A 16,300-nucleotide genomic window follows, 5' to 3' on the forward strand; every position below is an offset into this window, starting at 1 on the left:
TTTTAGGTTATCTGGAAAACATGAAGTAGTAATTGAAAAATTTACTAAATTTGTAATGGGCTCAACTTACCAAGTTTACCAAGTTTTAGAAGTTTAACAGAAAACTATGTGAGAAAAAATGTTCAGCAATGATTTAAATGTCGTTATCCATGACTTTATAGCTTTTTTCTTAAAGAGTCATAACGGACCCAAATAACGTCGTAAATAACGAACAGAGGGGACTTTTCTCCCTACCCCTCCACTACGCTCCTCCACTGATGACGGCACCGGGGCGTTTTAAAAATCCTGTGGAAAGCACTGCGAGTAAGCTGTGAAAAACAATACCCGTTAGCAATTTGATGCGGTGCCAATTTAATTCCAGTGCATGTATATTTCATCGTGTATATTTATAGAACTGATTACCATCCCTTTTGTACAGCCGCATGATAATAACCAATCACTACACGTGTATACAATGTAAAACCCGTGTTTTAAGAAACAGCGCGAAATTATTGCTGTCGTCTGCAATGTCAAGTGCCACGAGTAGGGCTAAAAACCAGGGCAACTAGCTTTTTCAAAGCTTGAAACAACTCAATCCAATTAAACATAGAACACAAACTGTCGACTATGGATCAATTAAGCCTAGGAAATGATTCAATTCCGGCTCACAAAAGACATGATGCATTAAAAGTATGTCATGTTCGCAAAATTGTTGCTCAATAATTTAAAGAAAATAAATAAAGTATTAGATACACATAACACAGCATGTACATGAATCTAGGCTTGTTATTCATTAGAAAAGCCACCAAAATTCTAAACATGGTTGCCAGTGCAGCAACCAATTGCGAAAAAAAGAGACAAACTGTTATTATTTTGTCTTAGTTATCTCTATAACATAAATATGAGGATAAACAGTGCACTCACATCTCGACATGTGCTTTAAGACACACTCTTTATAAATTGAAAGGGTTGTGTTCATTCCAAACTTGCGATACAAAAAGCTTTAACATAATTTTGAAAACTGAGTTGCGTCTAAGATTATGCAATAGCGAACAACGTAAGTGCCTTCAGTGCTTTGATTTAAAGGTATCAACTTTATCGCTAAACTAATAACAAGTTAATACACTTGCCTCAGTCAAATGTCCAGTGTACAGTACGTTTTATCAACGCATCAATTAAGCACCAAATTCACGGGGAAAATTTCACACAGTTTGTCCATTGACAATATAAAACAGCATTACAATAAGTTAAAATGCAACATTAAAACTGTACTCGTTGTATTCTGTTAATGAGTATAATACATCAATTGATAACAAACAATCGTAATAAAACATTCAACACTTATTTGAAAATGCGTTTAATCGGGTATAAACATCTTGTTTTTTTTCCGACAAAATAAGGAAAAGTTATATAACGGAGTGTGAAAATCAAATATAACGACAATAATATTGGATCTGTATACACTCTAAAAGTCGATTTTGATAGCTAACAACGACCACTTCAACAACCAGCGACCACCATTTTACATCCCTGAAAGTCGATTGACTAACAAAATCGTTCTAATTATCATTATTGCATAAACTCTATCTATAATGCCCTCTGGCGGGGTGCAGAAACTTGGCAAAAGGAGGGCTTGGACGGGAGAAATCGTGTATTAACAATGCGATTCACGTGCCGTTCAAGCCCTGTTATGTGTTTTTCATATCCATAATCTGGTCCACGCGCAGTTACTTCCCTTCTCCAGCCTTCGACGACTTTCAAAGCATAAATGGGGAACTGAATAAGCACCAGTTTCCTCATGCATGCAGGGATAATGACTATTTTAATCCACTTTTCAAGTTATACCATCTGCACTCTCTTGACAACAGCTTTATTTTATTGGCAACGTCTTTGAAGTTAAGGTTATTTACTCAACACTTTTAAAAGACTATGCTGTAAATGTAAGTGTTTATGTACCTTCAACGTTCCTGCTGTAAATTCCAAAATAATTCCTCATTTCTTACTTTGCGCGGCTGCATTTCAACTTTGCATTAATCCACTGTTTAAACACATTTAAAATCGAAAACTGCCTATCCGAAGGTAAAGCCTCGTCATTTCGGATGATGACCGAGTGAGGCATATGTAAAACACAACCTTGAACTGTATTGAAATAATCGAATTATTTTGTCGATGTCGAATGCACAAAACATATTGTTTTCAATGTTATTTAAAATTATTTTGGTATGTGTGATTTGTTTATGCAATAATAGCGAAAATTCACATTTTCTCGGACATGATCATCTGAGGGCGCTCTCAAAATCCGGATTTGTCGAGCGCCCGCAGATGATCATGCCCTCGAAAACGTGTATTATCCCTATATAATATAACGTTTCATAACGAATAATTTGGATTTGACAAAACAGCATACATTAACTTATTACTGCAATGACAATATATTTTTTGCAGCATTTTCTATCAAACATTGTACGCTGTCATAGGTTTGCAAAATAAAAAATCTTGTATTCCTTGAACGAGGCTTACAACGACCACTTCAACCTTAACAATAAACGAATGCACAACTGTCAATAAAACAATGGCCGCCATGATTCTATGATAGTCACGTGATACACATCGTACCAGTGCACTGGTCGGTCGCTATAGAGATATTGGCAAGTGACAGTTTACTTAACTCGATAGCTGTTTTTTGTTTATTTAACACACATTGCTTATTGGTAGCCCTCTGCTTCTTTTATGCATTTTACAGTTTGTCGAAGGTGTAAAAAGTTGCCTCGCAATTATTTATGTACTTATTGCCGAAAATATCAAAGCAAAGTCTGGGGCTAATATCAACTTATTAAGGAAATTTACGGTTTCTTTACAATAACGATGCCAATTACACACATATATTTTTAAATTCATTCCTTTCTTAAATTTTTCCGTGATACGACGTGCATATATTTTAGATAAGTAAATTGTCAGTTAAAGTTAACCACTATGGCATCCAAGCGTAAGTTCTTGACGTTTGTTGATATTCTGTTTGGTACCTTATTATTTATGTTTGGAAATTGAAATAATACATGTAAATATAAAACACAACAGTGTTTTCAATCCTTTTTTACAATCCAATCTAGGTGATGTTGTCTCCCTGAAACCGAATCCGGTGCTAGTTTTGCGATATCTTGACCCCTTAAAGAATTATACTGCACGTTGCTATCAGCACGTGCTTATAAATTATGCACCCAATACGCTCATTATAATGCTTTTACTTAATAGTAAAGAATACATTTTAAATAGATGCATATCAATGCACGCCGAATAATACAAACAAATCAAAATACTGCACGTGGCTATCAGCACGTGCTTATTCTGCACGTATAAGTAACTTACTCACTCAGTCAGTCAGTCACTCACTCACTCATTTAGTCTGTCACTTAGTCACTCACTCCTTCACTCCCTCACTCACTCACAGTCAGTCACTCAATCACAAAGTCACTCACTCAGTCAATCAGTCATTTAGTGTCGCGGATCAACATCAGGATATTAATTATCGGATACCTTTAGCCCTTAAATAATATTGTTTCTTTTATACCTAATATCTTATTTTAAAAGTTGATAAAAGTTTACTCAATAGTTTGGGTCTATATGTATCTAGATGTATTGTTTGCTAACTAATGTGGACTTTGCCATAAGTTTTTGTTGTTCTGGTTCATTCTTTACTCAGTTTCCATTTACGGGTGTTAAATTTGCCCCTGTCAATATGTTTGGTTATTTTGGTGTTTCGTTTGGCGAAGTGTAGCAGTTACTTTCCTTACTCGGGGTTAAAAAACTATAACGTTCAATAAATAAATGTCTCCATGTTTAGTAGAGTAGATAGACATTACTGCGAGTGGTTTAGAAAACTAATAATGGTCCAAGTAGTGTAGATACTGAATAATAATACAAGTATAGTATACAGTGGATAACAATATAAGTACAATAGATTACGAATAAATAAATAAGTACATATATCATTCAATACCAATATGTTCAGACCGGTGTCGGTTCTCCTAGAGTGACGTGTGTTGTTTCCTGTATTGAGCCCTTAAATAATAATGAAAGTTCGTTCGCACTTTTGTTTTTGAAAAGTCTTTTCGCTTAGCTCAAAGCAATATTGATAACAACAAGTGAGTGTCTGTAATATTAATACACTGATGTGTGTGAATTGGTATCTCCTTGTATAAACTGTGATCAATGTCATAATGGATATGTTTTACCCTTCTTAACACTATGAGGAATGTAAAAATGGATATATTACACCCTGAGCCCCACTAAAGCTCGTCTGAATGCTTCAAATGTAGTTTATTCTTCACTGAGCCCATTTAAACTGATTCATGTCAGTCAATGCCTGCTATTTCTGCAAACCCTTTTAACAAACGACCTGCTGGTGTATGTACAAAGTAAACAATTCACTCAATTTCAACAATTTTATTATCACAAGAGTGAATAAGAGTGAATAATTGAGTCGCGTTCTGAGAAAACTGGGCATAATATATGTGCGTAAAGTGTCGTCACAGATTAGCCTGTGCAGTCCACACAAGCTAATCAGACAGGGACAATGCAATGTTCGGTCTAATAATAAACACCGTACTTTCGATTTCAAACTTTTATTCAAGATACGGGAGATAACAACAAAAGTGGCCGAGCATGCATGTGTATAGCGATTTTACCCGCTACCCCTAATCTGTTTAATAAACACATACTTGATTTTTGTTAAATTAGTGTGCGACCACTATAGTTATTGCCGTGCACCATCAATAATTCAGAGTTATTGTAATTTGTATTTCTTTATTCAAAGATTTGTAATGTGTCATTACTGAGGGGGGGGGGGGATGCCTTTTAATTCATATACTGAGGGCTATTTCTTTCTCAATCTGGATTTATAGTTTAAGACTATGGGGAATAACTTACCGACATACACAAAGTGTTAACACTGATAACTGCATTGTTGTTTAACGAAGTTAAATGCACATTGTATTGATGTGTTTGTAGAAATATGGTCACCATCACAAGCAACAGTGATTTTTTCAAATAATTTGGATAACATTTTGCTATGACCATGACCAAAGCTTATACTATTGCAATTATACCTGTACGGTAATGTACGGGACAGATATAATCGATCTAAAGAACCATTATCACAATGAGTTTATTATTTTGTATTATAGCTGTTTTACCGTTTAAAAGTTACATATATTTTTCTAAAACAGTTAAAACACGTGTTAGCTAGTTCATTTGTTTTGTCATTTTAGCCCAGATTGTGGCGATGTTTTATTAAACAGTTATAATAATGTTGTTGAACATAGTTTGATATTGGTAATAATACTTTTATCTGCAGTATGATTCTTGTAATTTACTTATAGTTTGATTCCAGTAGGTATTTTTGGTAAATTGTTTAAATGGGTGCATTGTTTTTCTGTTACGAAGGTTTTGTAATGAACGGGGCAGTTGTGGGTTATGGACGGGACAATAACAAAATTAAGTCCCAGTCATTCAAGTGATATATTAAGATTATATGCTCAAGACAGATGTTTGTAGGAACACTGAAGTACTGTTTACTGTTGCCTGTGCAGTTTAAAGTTGTACGTTTGTTATTTTAAAGATATATTACCTCAAAGTATGTGGTATGTTATGAAGTTTATTAAAAATAGACTGAACATTTTTGTTTTTTATTTCTCTAAAAGGAAAGCTCTTCTTACTTAACTTTTCTTAACTTCTATATGACTTTATGAAATAAAACATACATTTTTTTGGTCATTATCATGCATTAAAAAAAATCAAATAATTGTCGTTTGGGTCAACATAGATTTATGCAAAAATGAGATATATAGGTTTGTTCATTTAAACTGACGTATCTTGAAAAATATTGAAATGTAGCTGATGAAACTTTCGGAAAACATCTACCAAATGTGTGTTAGAATAATGGTGTGTTACAACCTGAAGTGTAATAACGACCTGAATTGTAATAAACTTTATTACATTATTACAATTGCGTGACAACCTGAATTGTAATAACGCCCGAAAGTGTAATAAACTTTTTTCTTGCTTTAAAATTGCATCTGATCACATTTCCAAACACAGATTATTGCAAAATATAATGCATACATGGATATAATATATATATTAATAGGGTAATACGAATTATGAATAACAAAAAGGTGTTCTCATACAAACTCAATTGTAATAAAGTTATTACATTATTACAATCGCGTGTCGACCTGAATTGTAATAACGCTCGAAAGTGTAATAAACTTATTTCTTGGTTTAAAATTGCATCTTATCGCATTTTTAAGCACATATGTTTGCAAAATATAGTGTATATATGTATATAAAAGTGTATCTTAATTAGGTAATACGACCTATGAATGACAAAAAATGTGTTCTCATACAAAAACAATTGTAATAAAGTTATTACATTATTACAACTGCTTGTCGACCTGAATTGTAATAACGCCCGAAAGTGTAATAAACTTATCTTTTGGTTTAAAATCGCATCTTATCGCATTTTCAAACACAGAATATAGCAAAATATAATGCATATATGTATATAAAATATTTATTAATAGGGCAAAACGACCTATGAATGACAAAAAAGGTGTTCTCATACAACCTCAATTGTAATAAAGTTATTACATTATTACAATCGCGTGTCGACCTGAATTGTAATAACGCCCGAAAGTGTAATAAACTTATTTCCTGGTTTAAAATTGCATCTTATCGCATTTTTAAGCACATATGTTTGCAAAATATAGTGTATATATGTATATAAAAATGTATCTTAATTAGGTAATACGACCAATGAATGACAAAAAATGTGTTCTCATACAAAACCAATTGTAATAAAGTTATTACATTATTACAACTGCTTGTCGACCTGAATTGTAATAACGCCCGAAAGTGTAATAAACTTATCTTTTGGTTTAAAATTGCATCTTATCGCATTTTCAAACACAGATTATTGCAAAATATAATGCATATATGTATATAAAATATTTATTAATAGGGTAATACGACCTATGAATGACAAAAAAGGTGTTCTCGTACAACCTCAATTGTAATAAAGTTATTACATTATTACAATTGCGTGACAACCTGAATTGTAATAACGCCCGAAATTGTAATAAACTTTTTTCTTGGTTTAAAATTGCATCTGATCGCATTTCCAAACACAGATTATTTCCAAATATAATGCATACGTGGATATAATATACATATTAATAGGGCAATACGACCTATGAATGACAAAAAGGTGTTCTCATACAACCTCAATTGCAATAAAGTTATAACATTATTACAATCTCGTGTCGACCTGAATTGTTATAACAGCCCGAACGTGTAATAAACTTATTTCTTGGTTTAAAAGTGCATCTGATTTTATTTCCAAACACAGATTGTTGCAAAATATAATGCATACATGGATATAAAATATATATTAATAGGGCAATACGAACTATGAATGACAAAAAGGTGTTCTCATACAACCTCAATTGTAATAAAGTTATTACATTATTACAATCGCGTGACAACCTGAATTGTAATAGAGCCCGAAAGTGAAATAAACTTTTTTCTTGGTTTAAAACTGCATCTGATCGCATTTCCAAACACAGATTGTTGCAAAATATAATGCATACATGGATATAAAATATATATTAATAGGACAATACGACCTATGAATGACAAAAAGGTGTTCTCATACAACCTCAATTGTAATAAAGTTATTTCATTATTACAATCGCTTGACATCCTGAATTGTAATAACGCCCGAAAGCGAAAAAATAATAATCTTGGTTTAAAATTGCATCTTGTCGCATTTTAAAACACAGATTATTTCCAAATATAATGCATACATAGATATAAAATATATATTAATAGGGCAATACGACCTATGAATGACAAAAAGGTGTTCTCATACAAACTCAATTGTAATAAAGTTATTACATTATTACAATCGCGCGTCGACCTGAATTGTAATAACGCTTGAAAGTGTAATAAACTTATATCTTGGTTTAAAAGTGCATCTTATCGCATTTTCAAGCACATATTTTTGCACAATATAGTGTATACATGTATATGAACATGTATCTTTATAAGGTAATTCGACCTATGAATGACAAAAAGGTGTTCTCATACAAACTCAATTGTAATAAAGTTATTACATTATTACAATCGCTTGTCGACCTGAATTGTAATAACGCCCGAAAGTGTAATAAACTTATTTCTTGGTTTAAAAGTGCATCTTATCGCATTTTCAAACACATTTTTTTGCACAATATAGTGTATACATGTATATGAACATGTATCTTTATAAGGTAATTCGACCTATGAATGACAAAACATGTGTTCTCATACAAACTCAATTGTAATAAAGTGATTACATTATTACAATCGCTTGTCGACCTGAATTGTAATAACGCCTGAAAGTGAAATAGACTTATTTCTTGGTTTAAAATTGCATCTTGTCGCATTTTAAAACACAGATAATTTCCAAATATAATGCATACATGGATATAAAATATATATTAATAGGGCAATACGACATATGAATGACAAAAAGGTGTTCTCATACAACCTCAATTGTAATAAAGTTATTACATTATTACAATCGCGTGTCGACCTGAATTGTAATAACGCCCGAAAGTGTAATCAACTTATTTCTTGGTTTAAAAGTGCATCTTATCGCATTTTCAAGCACATATATTTGCAAAATATAGTGAATACATGTATATAAAAATGTATCTTTATAAGGTAATTCGACCTATGAATGACAAAGCATGTGTTCTCATACAAACTCAATTGTAATAAAGTTATTACATTATTACAATTGCGTGACAACCTGAATTGTAATAACGCCCGAAGTGTAATAAACTTTTTTCTTGGTTTAAAATTGCATCTGATCGCATTTCCAAACACAGAGTTTTGCAAAATATAATGCATACGTGAATATAATATATATATTAATAGGGCAATACGACCTACGAATGACAAAAAGGTGTTCTCATACAAACTCATTTGTAATAAAGTTATTACATTATTACAATCGCGCGTCGAACTGAATTGTAATAACGCCCGAAAGTGTAATACACTTATTTCTTGGTTTAAAAAGTGCATCTTATCGCATTTTCAAGCACATATTTTTGCAAAATATATTGTATACATGTATATGAAAATGTATCTTTATAAGGTAATACTACCTATGAATGACAAAAAATGTGTTCTCGTGCAAACTCAATTGTAATAACGTTATAACATTATTACAATTGATTGTCGACCTGAATTGTAATAACGCCCGAAAGTTTAATAAACTAATTTCTTGGTTTAAAATTGCATATTATCGCATTTTCAAACACAGATTATTGTCAAATATAATGCATACATGTACATATATAAAATATATATTAATAGGGCAATACGACCTATGCATGACAAAAAAGGTGATCTCATGCAACCTTAATTGTAATAAAGTTATTACATTATTACAACTGTTTGTCGACCTGAATTGTAATAACGCCCGAAAGTGTAATAAACTTATTTCTTGGTTTAAAATTGCATCTGATCGCATTTTCAAACACAAATTATTGCAAAATATAGTGTATTCATGTATATAAAACATGTATATTTATAAGGTTATACTACCTATAATGACAAAAAGGTGTTCACATACAAACTCAATTGTAATAAAGTTATTACATTATTACAATTACTTGTCGACCTGAATTGTTATAACGACCGAAAGTGTAATAAACTTATTTCTTGGTGTAAAATTGCATCTTATCGCATTTTCAAACACATATTATTGCGAAATATAGTGTATACATGTATGTAAAAGTGTATCTTAATAAGGTAATACTACCTATGAATGACAACAAAGGTGTTCTCATACAAACTCAATTGTAATAAAGTTATTACATTATTACAATCGCGTGTCGCCCTGAATTGTAATAACGCCCGAAAGTGTAATAAACTTATTTCTTGGTTTAAAGTGATATAAGATGCATTTTTCACTGTTGAATTGAGCTGAAAAGAATTACTGGTCAAAAGAGTTATTTAAAATGTTGTTACTCACCCGATACGACTCGAGTTGTTCTGTTCAACAGGCCTTAGGTTAACGGAATTACGTTGTACGGACAGGCAATGGTATTACCATCATACCATTTGGAATGGGGTAAGAGGCTAACGCCATAACATTTCGATAGATAACCTTGCTGAAAGTTCTATAACTAAACAGAAGGAAAACGGAATAGGCTACGGTATCGCGATCTTCTCGATTATTTATTAAAATAATAATGCAAGAAAATGCATATTTAGGTCTTGAACTCAATAAAGAATTTAAATATTGGTTATAAATATTTATTTTATTTAAGGAATTCGGAACATTTTGAGATTGAATATAATAAATACTGAATTGAATCTTGTTGCCGCGTGGTTTATTTGTCATTCATGACAAATGTACGATAGATTAAAGGGGCCTTTTCACAGATTTTGGGATTTTTTTAACTTATTCATTAAATGCTTTATATTGATAAATGTAAACATTGGATCGTAAAAGCTCCAGTAAAAAAATCAAGAAAAAAATTAAAAAAAGGAAAAGAACAAAGCCCGGAGCAGGTTTCGAACCAGTGACCCCTGGAGTCCTGCCAGAGTCCTGAAGTAATCAAAGCGCTGAAGGCACTGAAGATGTTCGCTATTGCATAATTTAACACGCAATTCATTTTTCAAAATCAATCGCAATTTTGAAATGAACACACGCCATTCAACTTTAAAAAGTGTGTGCCATAGCGCACGGGTCGAGTTTTGTGTGCACTTTTTATCATCCTTATTATTTCATAGAAATAACTAAGACAAAATAAAAACAGCATGCTTTTTTGGAAGTTCTGAAAGCAAAGAAAGTATGATGAAAATGGTAATGAGAACTTAATATAAAGAAAATTTGCAGTCACCATCATATTAAAGGAATATTTTTTCTAATATCAAATGACTATCTCACCAAGAATATAAATTCATAATGAAAGTTCCGTGTACAAAACTTTTGATTTTTGACACCATATACAAATTCAAAATATACAATAATCTTCGTATCTTGTATATGGAGGAATAAAAGTATATAAACATTGCTGTTTATGCTTTACTTGTTACCCGAGCAGTTCACACGGTGTCAACAACGCTAACATAAACATAGGTATAGAGCACTAATGCGCTTTTAGGCGAAGCTGTTTCAGTTTTCATCTTAGTGACTTTAACATAACGCCAACAGACACGCATGAATCTTTTCGAATATTTAATAAGCTGATTCGAGATACAACCTCTGAATTTTTGCTACATCACTGCGTATGTGCTCAATTCAAAGGATGTAGCACTGTTCAGTGTAAGGAATTCCGGACTACTCTCTGTATGCTCAAACGACACAAATTGTGGCCCTGTTACAATTACGCGTTACAATCCATCTCGCAGAATTTCAATTTCGACTCCAAGATGAGAAAACAATCATTAGCGAAATAGTATAGTGTCACGATACGAGAAAATCGTTTAATTATCATACCACAATGTTTGCCGTACTTGGTCAGCACGTCTGGAAATCATTCCTTAATGCGTCGATAGGCTGCCATTATTAACAAGTTTGCTATTTTGAATTCAATTTTGTATCAAAAAGCATTGTTTTTAAATGTGGGATTTTCAATTCGCAATGAGATTTGTAATGACCCTCGTCATGCGAAAATGGGTCTTATTCCATATGCGCCCATCATATAAATAGCCCACTCAGCTATCCCTCCTTCTGGTAAGGAGAACATAACATATTGAGTGATTTTAAAGCGAACAGCGTCGCCTATGGCCTGACTGCGCAAGAGCACATGTTGGGTTTAACAAACGCTTGCCAAAACGCATAAGACCCATTTTCGCATGACGGCGCTATTGACGTGTGATTTAAATGTGACGAAAGAAAACTGCGTTTAAATCAAATATAAACATACGATATATTTCGATAATGAAGAAAGATACTCATAACAAGGCATATGAGGACACATATGAAGTGCTCTCCCGTAGTATATTTTTTATTTACTCACACTAATGTGTGGTTTGACAATGCTAACACACATTTCATGCGGTGAATATGCAGCTTACAAGTGAAAAACACAACACAATTGTTTAACTTTTGTTTAATTGTATTCAATTATTTAGAAAAGTAAATTGCTAACTTTATTTCAAAGTCGGCGTATACGCCGACTACATTTTTAAAAGACATGTATTGTTATAAATATATTTAATATAATATATTTAGTTGTTTTCGGTTTTAGCGATTATAAAGCATTTTTGAGGTTGCCTATAGTATGCCTGAGTAATTGATGAACTCATATCCAACTGTCAATGTATTGAGAACTGTGAATATAAACAAGCTAACCCTTCTACTAAGCTTCTACTATTGCGTTGCTAGCACCCGTAAATACAAATGATCGCCGCTATGTGTTGAGAACCAAGAACGCTTTCCAGAAATACCCGATGTAGTAGCTTCAACGAGGTTATGAAACAGGTCATTCGTATTATTATTATAAATTATTTGTTATATTCGGGTTAAGCGATTATGATTTTTTTTAGTCTATCGTATCGCTGAAGTTATTGTTGAACTTATGTTCAACGTTTTATAAATTGAGAATATAAATAAGCGTCAACTTTTTCCCAAATCTCTCAATTTACGACCTGTACTACGTCATTGAGTTGTATGTGAGAGCGTAACCTATTGCGTTGTTATCGCCCGTAAACTTTCCTTTGTTTATCGACAGGCGCATCTATTAATAGCCTCGTATCATGAATGCCAAAACACCCGCGAAAAAGAACCACGTGACCAAATAGGACGCTAAACGCAAATACCATGCGACTACGACTTTAATTATGTAAGAACGCTCCGCAATTCCTCTGAAGCCGGGGCCTTGTGATTGCTTTTACGTAAAGAATTGACCTCTAACTGAAGTAAGCAAAGGAAACGCAGCACCTAATTGACCCATTCCTTCTATGTGCGAAGGCAGATTGAATTTTACTAATGTACGGTTTGCCTATTATAACACACATTATAATGCGGTAAATATGCGACTTAAAGTAAAAAACACTATAATTAAACTTTTGTTTTTAATTAAGTTATTTAGAAACCAAAATTCCAAACCTTATTTCAAAACAGCAAGACTACATTTTTTAGAGAATATTCTTGTTATATTTAAATGTTTTTTAACAGTTTCAGCGATAATGAATCATTTTTATGTTGTCTATCGTATCCCGGTAATAATTGTTGAACTTGTGGTCAACGTGTTATTAATTGAGACCTGTGAATATAAACAAGCGTAACCTTATACTAGTGCGTAATTCTCACCCGGACTCCCCTTTGTTTATCGCCAGCCTCAGATTTATGAATGAGATGAGCGAAAATACTACGTCACGCAGACGCAGCAGAAAGTGGACTATTTTAATCATTCATTAACAATCTCCTCCGCGACACGTGCAATACGATCATTGTTTTTTTTATTCTTTTCTATAAAACACCATTCAAAACTATTGCATTTAACACGATATTAATATAATGTTTCCATTTGTGAATAAACATAATTGGAGAACTCAAACCTCTTGCATAAATTATACAACTCTTTCTTCGCGCGTAGTGTAAGCGGGAATTGGGCTAATCATACCCAGGCCGTATCGACCTGAATTTTACATCAAGCACATTAGACGGTCGCTAAAGTGACCATCTAAGAACGATTTAGCCTACTGAGCTATTCCGCCGAGTACACGTTCTTGACGTATTTTATACCTTATATAAGCAATCTTCGTAGTTTCACAAAATTTAACGACAAAAACAGAACTCTCCAAATTATTCAATCGTTTCGCGTTGCAACGCTTTATAATTTTTAGGTTTTAAAATCGTCAAAAGATGCATATGATGGCTATATTAGAGCATGGTTAATGTTCAGTATTACTGTTTCCTCACAAATATCATAACTAAAACGAAAACTTACGAATCTGAAACAACTTTTTTCAATTTTGTCAATTTACCAAAGCGTGAAAAGATCCCTTTAATAATTTTGAAAACACTAGGGATTCGTTTGTTTTCATTTATTCATTTATCTATTTATCTACTTATTCATTTATTCATCCATTCATCCGTCCGTCCGTTTGTTCGCTCGTTCGTTCGTGCGTTCGTTTGTGAGTTCGTGCGTTTGTTCATTGATTTGTTTGTTCGTTCTTCGGTTTGTTCTTTTCGTTCGCTCGTTTGTTCTTTCGCTCATTCGTTCTTTTGTTAGTTTGTTCGTTCGTTCGTTTGTTCGTTTGTTTGTGTGTTCGTTCGTTCATTCATTTATTTATTCATTTATTCAGTCCGTCCGTCCTTTCGTTTTTTCGTTCGTTCGTGCGTTTTTGTGCGTTCGTGCATTTGTTCATTGGTTCGTTCGTTCGTTCGCACGTTCTTTCTTTCTTTCTTTCTTTCATTCATTAATTCATTTATTCATTTATTCATTTATTCATTTATTCATTTATTCATTTATTCATTTATTCATTTATTCATTTATTCATTTATTCATTTATTCATTTATTCATTTATTCATTTATTCATTTACTCATTTATTCATTTATTCATTGATTTTTTTATTCATTTTTTGCATTTATTAATTTATTCATTTATTCACTAACCCATTCACTCATTCATTCATTCACTCATTCATTTTTATTTATTTAATGATTTATGTTTTTAATTATTTATTATTTGTTTGTTCGTTCGCCCGTCCGTCCGTCCGTTTTTTGTCCTTTGGTTTGTTCGTTGGTTCATTCGTTGGTTGGTTCGTTACTTCGTTCGTTCGTTATTTAATAATTTTCTTTGATTCTAAGGCCTTTAGACTATCATCATCATCATCATGATCATCGTCATAATGATCTTCATCATCATCATCATCATCATCATCATCATCATCATCATCATCATCATCATCATCATCATCATCATCATCATCATGTTCATCATCATAACAATCATCATCATTATGATCATGATCATGATGATGATGATGATGATCATCATCATCATCATCATAATCATTATCATCATCTTCATCATCATCATCATCACCATCATCATCTTCATCATCAGCAGCATCATCATCATTATGATCATAATCATCATCATCATCATCATCATCATCATCATCATCATTTTTATTTTTTTATTTTAATTTCTTATTTTATGTTTGATATATTTTTTATGATTATTTGTACTTTATATTATATAATATGCATATTATGTTAATGCTGCCACGTTAAAACAATGATTAAATAAATGATGGATGAAGGTTAAAAAATGATCGTTTCGTAGCAGCAGGAGGGGGGTCTTGGGTACTTTATGACATCTCGTGTTAACAGGGTTTTGGATGTGGGTGTGTCATGCTACAATTTCCTGTTAATCGGACCCGAAATATGATTAGGCCGCTTTTAATAGTGGTGATAACCGTTATTTCTATTGTTACGCAATACGAAAATTCGAAAACAAATGTCACGGCTTATTTTTCTGACCCTTTCTATGTTGCAATTTATATAAAAAAGTATATAAATTAACTCAGGTGTGGCTGTCTTTATTTTTAAGATATGAAATTACATTAATTGTTAAAATAGTTGCTAACATACCTTAACTACGATAATGGAAGCGATAAATATTTTGTTGTAAAGACGCAGTTGTCTTTCCACACATTTTAATCATACATTTATGACTTCTTGCGTTTTCTTAATGAAAAATATAACAACAATACTTTACGACAGAAAATTTAAGTCAGACTAAGTTATGAGGGGAACCGGCCGATCTCTGATCTGTGTGTGATAACCTGACGCTCAAAAGGATAAGAAAGGGATCACCGCAGCGGGTTGCTAATACACAGTGCAGACTTCCGCTGTTTTATTGGGGGTATTGTTTATACAGCATATGCAAAATAGCATGGATTCCAATTTTGAAATAAACATCTGAAAATAGCGGTGTTGACTTTTAAATTGAAGAGTATAGACGACATCAAAGTCGAAGAATTGATTTTCTGGAAGAAACAAAGAACACCGCGAGTTTAATGAGGACGACAAATACAATTAAATTAATAATAAAACAATTAATTCGCATAGCATGGAGGCAGTTTATGTCTTACTTAAAGGTGAACAGATAAGTTCAGACTAAAAACCGTATACAGGAATATAATATAATTGCGTCTCTGTCCCATTAGATATTTCGCTAGCGAATATTTATTTCACATGCAGTATGTGCTGTAAATTAGAAACCGAATTTGCGCATAAATTACTTAGT

The sequence above is a fragment of the Dreissena polymorpha genome, chromosome 13, assembly GCF_020536995.1.
Source record: "Dreissena polymorpha isolate Duluth1 chromosome 13, UMN_Dpol_1.0, whole genome shotgun sequence".
Taxonomy (NCBI): Eukaryota; Metazoa; Mollusca; class Bivalvia; order Myida; family Dreissenidae; genus Dreissena; species Dreissena polymorpha.